This window comes from Piliocolobus tephrosceles, chromosome 1 (genome assembly GCF_002776525.5).
Source record: "Piliocolobus tephrosceles isolate RC106 chromosome 1, ASM277652v3, whole genome shotgun sequence".
In the NCBI taxonomy this organism is placed as follows: Eukaryota; Metazoa; Chordata; class Mammalia; order Primates; family Cercopithecidae; genus Piliocolobus; species Piliocolobus tephrosceles.
Genome location: NC_045434.1, coordinates 139,023,638 through 139,031,245, shown reverse-complemented (window position 1 = coordinate 139,031,245; position 7,608 = coordinate 139,023,638). Strand labels below are relative to the sequence as shown.

At 38.6% G+C, this 7,608-nt stretch overlaps 1 pseudogene; it reads right to left on the bottom strand.

Moving 5' to 3' along the window:
- Window positions 1–6,879: 6,879 nt before the first annotated feature.
- On the bottom strand, window positions 6,880–7,362 carry LOC111539513 (annotated as a pseudogene).
- Between the last annotated feature and the right edge of the window lie 246 nt (window positions 7,363–7,608).

Here is a 7,608-nt window from a genome sequence, read left to right as displayed (position 1 = left end):
ACTAGATCTGTTGGAAAGGTGTTCTTTTTGTTAATGTTCCTAAGTTGACAAGTCTAGAGTTTCCGGTGAGTGGCTCTCTGAGAATGGAACTATCACTGCAGAGAGCTGGTTAAAGTCCTAAGAGCTAAGTTCCACATTGTGTTGCCAGATAGCTAGATTGAGCCTTACCTGATGTTAGCTTTAATCCTGAACTTTCACTTTTTTGTATAAACAGCAAGTGCCAAGATCATGAAACAGGAGCCTGCTTTCATGCCTGAAGAATAGAGAGAGGATAGTGTGGTGTGTGAGGCAAGGAGAAGGGCAAGAGCTAAGCACAGAGAGAGCACAGGACCAGGGTCAATCACACAGTGTCTTCTACTCTCTGATTCTGTGGATTTGACTGCGTTAGATACTTTATATAAATGAAATGATTATCTGTCCTATATCTGTCTTATTTCATTTAGCATAATGTCCTCAAGATTCATCCATATTGGTACATATTGTAAAATTTTATTCATTTTTAAGGCTGGATAGATAATGTCACCAATCATTAGAGAAATGCAAATCAAAGCCATCATGAAATCCCTCATAATTTATCTTTGAATTTGTGATTTGTAAGTGAAGTCCAATGGGCTATTGGAGCATATACTTGGGTCTAGGAACCTCAGTTTATATGTGATTTGCCTCTCTCAGCTTCTCTGCCTCCTTGCGAGGTATTCTCAGCCATCACTAACCCACCACCACCCAAGAACTGGTGCCTCTGTTGCGCTGCCTGCTGTGGGGTCCTGGGTGCAGCTATAGGGAAGGTGGAAGTCAGGCACATGCCCTGTGTAGTGAATCTCGGTGAATCTGAGCACATGGAAGGGTCTGCACTTGCCTATGACTATCCCTATGCCCAAGAGAGGTGATATTCAACGGCAAATAAATCCAATGGCTTTATGAAGAGTTAAAAGAGATTCCTAGGATTAGAAAAAAAGAAATCTTTTTCCCGCTTTGTGAATAAAGGGCCTCACAAATTTTGTGACCAGAACTATATAAAAAGTTCATTTCAATAGTTTAAGGAATCAGTGCATAGTTAGGATATAAAAAGGGCCAGACTAAGCTGTTCTCTTATGTAAAGGAGAATTTTGAAGGGAGACTAGAATTGATGTATACTTTTTAGTGTTTCTTTGTTGGAGGAGGATGGATTAATCTGAGCATTTTTGAATGTCAGTGGGCAGGAATCAGTGGAGAGGGAGGTAATAAGAGGGAAGTAATGAATCATGGAACAAAGCACTGGGGAGACTAGAGGAGATAGAAGGGTCTTACCATATCAGAATCCTTCCAGCAGAATTGTGAGCACATTTAACACTGAAATAAGTAACCAATGAATAGATTGGCTGAACATCTCTCATCCAAGTGCTAGGCATTCCCTGTGGGGGGCCTGACTGACTACAACCAGGAAACAAGAGGAGAAAAGCCCCATCATCAGAAAATGGATGTTAAAGTTAGAAAAAGAAAGTAAAGGTAGGTGGTACCTCTGAAGACTAAGAGAGAGTGAACACAAGAGCTTATGACATGTGGCCTGAATATATTCAGTCATTTGAAAGGCAAGGTCATCACAAGAGAAAATAAGCAAAGGAAGTGAACAGGGATGTAAAGAGAGAAGACACCATTTGGAGAGATGATTATGAGCATTTCCAACCAATGGAAAGGTTCCATATGAGGTCATACGGCATGCGTTTGTAGTAGGCCAGTACTTTGCTCATAGCAGACATTTAGCAAATGTTTGTTGAACAAATCCTGGATAGGATTGGCCTCATTGTGAATCCCCATCAAAACAGTTTTATGTGACTGCACAAGACTAAAGATGACTGGTGTGAGCAGAGTCTCAGGGCTGCCAAATAGCATGGCCAAAAATCGGAAGCCTCTGCCCATTTCTTCAGCCTCCAAGCCTGTGATTCCTATCTTACAATCTCCTCACCAGATACAGAAAACCACTCACTATTTCTCAAAAGCACTTCTCACCCCTCTTCCTTTGCACATGCTATTTCTTCTGCAGGTAATTCCTTCATGGCTTGAAGAGCTCCTATTGGGCTCAAAGTCCAAATCCAGCTTCTGTGAAGCCTTCTCTGATGGCCTCCTGCATAGTCACACTGCCACAATATCTTGTACATAACCCCATAATTAGAACTTACACATTATGTTTTAATTAAAGTTTATATTTCTTCTTCCCACTACAGTAAGAATTCCTTATGAGTGGAAATGTGTTATTGTAGCCCTACTATATAATACCAGTCTTAAACAAGGTGCTCAATAATTGTTTGTGGACTGATTGACTACTTGAGTAAGTGAATGACTAGCCAACTAATCATTAATAAGGAGTATGATGAAACTCAAAAGATAAAATATTACAGAGGAACTAGAGTGACACAGGGGCAGCAGTCGACATTTGCTATTTATTACCACTCAGTATCCATTTCTCCCTTCTCTTACTGCTGGAAACATTTCTTTAATATTAACAGTATCTACCTTTTCCCATGGCCTCTATGCATTTCCAAGGCCATCACAAACTTCCTTGGCTGTGAAAGAGAAAGGCTGCGGTCCAGCCAGTCACTGGCAGCCATCCTGTATAGAAATCCTGGGACAGTAGAGCCAAGCAATGCAGAGAAGGATTCGTCTACATTGTTAGGGTAGCCAGATAGATCCTCTCTGAAGCTAGTATTTCCTCTGAACTTTGAAAATCACATGTACTGATTCTTAATTGCTGAAGGTATTTGGTATTGAGTCTTCTGTTATCTAGAGCCCCAAAATCCTAGTTGAATCACAATCATGCAGGTCATCCCCACTGGGTTTGATGTCAAGGAGAGTCTTGGCTCTGTGGATTAGGGACAAGTAACACATTTGATGAGGTGGAAATAAGTCCAGTGAGCAACAGAATGCCATGACAATGATTGCAATAGTCTTTTGACCCTTCTGCAGCAGGACCCTCAATATTCAACAGCTTGGTGTAAGACTTAGGCTTGTGTTGATAAGGGTCTTTTAGTCATGACCGTATGGTTCTCTAACTGAAAACATTGGCACATTCAGAGTCTGTTATCTTTTTGTTTCATGTATTATTCTCACTTAAAAAATGTCTGAGAGAACCTTGGCCTGTGTGTGTGTGTGTGTGTTTAGCACTGACCCAAGGCAATGAACAGAGATATATTATGCACTTCCCATGCATAATTTCAGAATACCTGTGCCTTCCAAAAATTAACCATCCTATGGCTCTTGGTAGTGTTTAAATAAATCAAACTGACTCATACAGCTTCCAAACCTTCAGCTGAGCTTCTCTGTTTGGACACAGAATATAGTGCATGCACCCCTGGCTGGTTCTTTGTTGCTGAGTCCAGGCTCCATGTCTTGTATCCTTTACTATGTCATATATCATAGGCTGCCACCCTCTTGTCTGAGCTCTGTTCACCTTGCCGTCTTGCTGAAACAGTGCCAAGGGTGGGTCATAGTTGTCTCCCTTCAGTGCCTTCCACTTTACTACTGACTCCCCCAACTGACTCGTCCTCTCTCTGCATTTCCCTGAAGCTTCTTGGAATCTCTCTCACCAAGGAAATCAAGAAGCACAGGCTTAAGGGTATTATTTATGACATTTCAGAAGGGAGAAAAGAGCTGCAAACACATTTGCAGCTCTTTTTGCCTGCCCCTCAAGAGAGAACACTGGTGGAACCTTTGAAACAGTAAATACACTTGAAATTTTCATGCGTTCAAAGGCTCTCTGGCTAGTCACAGAAGCATGCTCCCTGGAATAGCTTGCTTAGAGGAAGGTTCAACTATCTCCTCAGGCAAGTCCTGAGTAATTCCCTACTTTGAGAGCAGTAAACCCTTCTTCTTCTCCTCCCTCAACAGAGAATTTCTTCCTGGATGTAATAACCTTTGGCCCAGACTGGAGCATAACATGATTCCCTTCTGAAAGGGTCCTTGGAAGTCTCTTTGCTATGGGGAATGCCTAATAGCCCTGTGCAGCATGATTGACAGCTATTTTGCCATCAAACTTAATACCATTTGTCTAAAACAGGTACCGTTTTTTTTTTTTTTTCTGATGAAGAAAATTGGCATATCCAATGTTGGCAGCTTTTAAAAATTTTAATGTGAAGGGAAAATTAAGAAGAGTATTAAAAGGAACTCTGATATCCATCCTCCCCAAATGTTATTGTAGTAGCTCTCACCCTTCCAAACACTGTCACATATCCATTATGCTGTCATGGATCAGTGTACAATTGACAGGGAATAAGACTGAGACAGTCCATCAATCTAATGTCACACTGTGTAATAAAAGTCTACAGAAACCCTGTAAATGCTACTTACACTGCCAGATACAGCTCCAAAGTGCCGATTGGTATAAAATGTTCTAAATGGCTATAAATAGGCAATATGGCCTAAGGAAAATCTGACTCTTTAGTGGTATTGAAAAGAGAAAATAGCAGAAATTACAGATTATTACCAATGGAAATAAGGCCAGAGGGCACTCGCATGAGGAGATGGGTCTAGGGAGATAAATGAAAAGGAGATAACCCTATGTCAAACAATCTTTCCTATTCACTATTTATAATGGTCTATATGCTTAAGGCCTTTTTGAGTACATGGGAAAAATTGCAATCTTTACTGAAATTGCAAGAATTTAAAATCTTATCTGTCTAGTCCAAACTTTGCTTAGAGGAGCTTTGGTATTTGATGAAAAGGTGGCTCACAATTATGGTATTGTATTTACTAATTTCTTAAAAGGTAAAATTAATTTAATTACACAAAAGCATTAGAGTATTTAGTCACTATTCTATAACTATTCTATATTTTATGAATGACTTTTGAATCCTTTGAAAATGGACATGCTGAGGCATTTGTTTATGTTCATTTTTCAGTCATTGTCAAACTGACGAGCATTTTCAAAATCTCATAAGAAACCATAGTTCTTATAAAACCATAATTTGACATTCATGGGGATACCAGAAATGGTTCTGTTAACAAATGTGTGCTACCACTTTGAGTGCCCAGACAATGGCTGGAAGGAGTATTGACAATATAATGTCTATCAAGAGCATCAACTTCCGGTGTCGGCGACCAAAATACAAGATGTTACATTATAACAAAAGAAAGCAATCAGTATATTTGTTCCATGAATATATATACTTATATATTCATCACTGGATATAATTTAAATACATGTTTAATGATCTGTTTAGCCTAGAAATGTTATAAAAGACAGACTACATTTTGAAGTTAGGTAATGTATCAGCAGGGTTCCCCAGAGAAACAGAAACTAGATAGATAGATAGATAGATAGATAGATAGATAGATAGATAGATAGATATACAAGATATATAGAATATAGATATAATATATATAGTTTCTATATAACCATATATATATGTTTTTTGTTTCATTTTATTTTGTAAGGAAATGGTTTGCATATATCTTTATGTGTGTGTCTGTTTTTAAAGGAATTCTTCACATGATTGTGGAGGCTGGCAACTCCAACATCTGTAGAGCAGGTTAGACAGCTGGAAATTTGAGCAGGAATAATGCTGCAGTCCTGAGGCAGAATTTCTTTTCCAAGACACCTCAATGTTTGCTGTTAAGGCTTTCAACTGATTGGATGAGGCCCATCAAACTGACTGATTGTAATCTCCTTTACTTAAAGTTAACTGATAGTAACCATATCTACAAAATACAGTATTTTCTCCCTTATCTGTGGATTTGCTTCCCTTAGTTTCAGCTACCCACAGTTCAAAACTATAAAATGAAAAACTGCAGAAACAAATAATTCATACGTTTTAAATTGTGCAACCTTCTGAGTAGCACCATAAAATTGTAAATTGTCTCATTCAGTTCCACCTGGGATGGGAATCCTTCCTTTGTCCAGCATCTCCACACTCCCTACTCTCCCACCCCTTAGTCACTCAGTAGCCTTCTCAGTTATCAAATCTACTGTCATGGTACTGCAGTGCTTGTGTTTAAGTCAGTCACTCTTATTTTACTTAATAATGACCCCAGATTGCAAGGGTAGTGATACTGGAAATTCAGATAGGCCAGAGAAATTCTGTCAGGTGTTTCCTTGAGATGAAAAGGTCAAAGTTATTGACTCAATAAATAATAATAATAATAAAACAGTTTGTATGTTGAGGTTGCTAAGATCTACAATAATAATGAATTTTCTATCAATGAGATTGTGAAGAAGGAAAAAGAAATTCGTGCTAGTTTTGATGTAGAACTTCACATTGAAAACATTATGGCCATGGTACATGGTAAGCACTAGCTAAGATGGAAAAGGCATTAAATTTGTGGCTGTGAGACAGGAAAAGAAACACATTCCAATTGACAGCAATTGGATTCAGTACTATTCAGGGTTTCAGGCATCCCCTAGGGGTCTTGGATGTATCCTCCACAGATAAAGAGGGAGTGTTGTACCTTCACAGCAATATTTAGATTTGTGTTTAACTAAATAACTAGGTACTATGACCTTGCCAAGTTGAAACATGAAATTAACCATCACAAGTAATGAGAAGGATGCTAGTTTAAGTTGTAGTGTTACTGTAGCTATATTACCTTCCTTAACTAAGAATACATCTAGGAAGTCACCTCTAATTTCTGTTTGTATATCGGTTCTGAGAAGGGGTCTAAATGGTTCAATACTTAGCTATTTCTCAGTTTATCAAAGAAAGCTGAACATTTTGAACTGATGATTTCTTCAAAATTTTAAATCTTGCTGTAAGCCACAAAATAAATTTTATATGTTTTATATCTTTTAAAAAAAGACACTTTTATGTACACTCAGTCATATGGAATTAGGGCTCACCCTGACTGCCTTATTTTATTTTATTTTTTTTTCAGTCCAGAGGTCTTTTATTTATTTATTTATTTTAACACCTATTATGCCATGAATTCATAGGGAATAGGTTCCAGCAGCTCAGGCTCCTTCCCACTGGTTCTCACCAAGTGTGCTTCTCTGGGTGGAGCATGCTGGCGCTTCAGTTGAACCCAGGTACCTTTCTCTTTGGCTTCTTTCTTTTTCTGATCATTTTCCTTCACACGTTTCAGGAAGCCATCTCGGCTCTCAGAGTGCTTAACGTGCTCAATACGCACATTAATTCTCTTGGCAAGAATCTTGCCCTTAACTTGTTTGTTTACAACAATGCCAACAGCATGCTGGGTAACATTGTAGACTCTTCCAGTTTTGCCATGGTAACACTTGTGGGGCATTCCTTTTTGAACAGTACCCATTCCCTTGATGTCTATGATGTCACTTTTCTTACAGATTCGCATATAAGTGGCCAAAGGAACAACTCCATGTTTTCTAAAAGGCCTAGAGAACATATATCGGGTGCCTCTCTTCTTTCCCTTTGTGTTTGTCATTTTGGCGAATTACTGGAAGATGGCGGTTCCAGCCGAAAAGGCGACTGCCTTATTTTTAACTTAATTATCTGCAAAGACTCTATTTCCAAATAAGGTCACATTTTGAGGTACTAGAGTTTAGCACTTCAACATATGGATTTTGCAGGGCTACAGTTCAATTCATAAGGCATTTCAGAAGTCATATATTAATTCTAGATTTTAAATTAGATCACATAATGTCAACAGAGTGCAGATGCCCTTATTTTA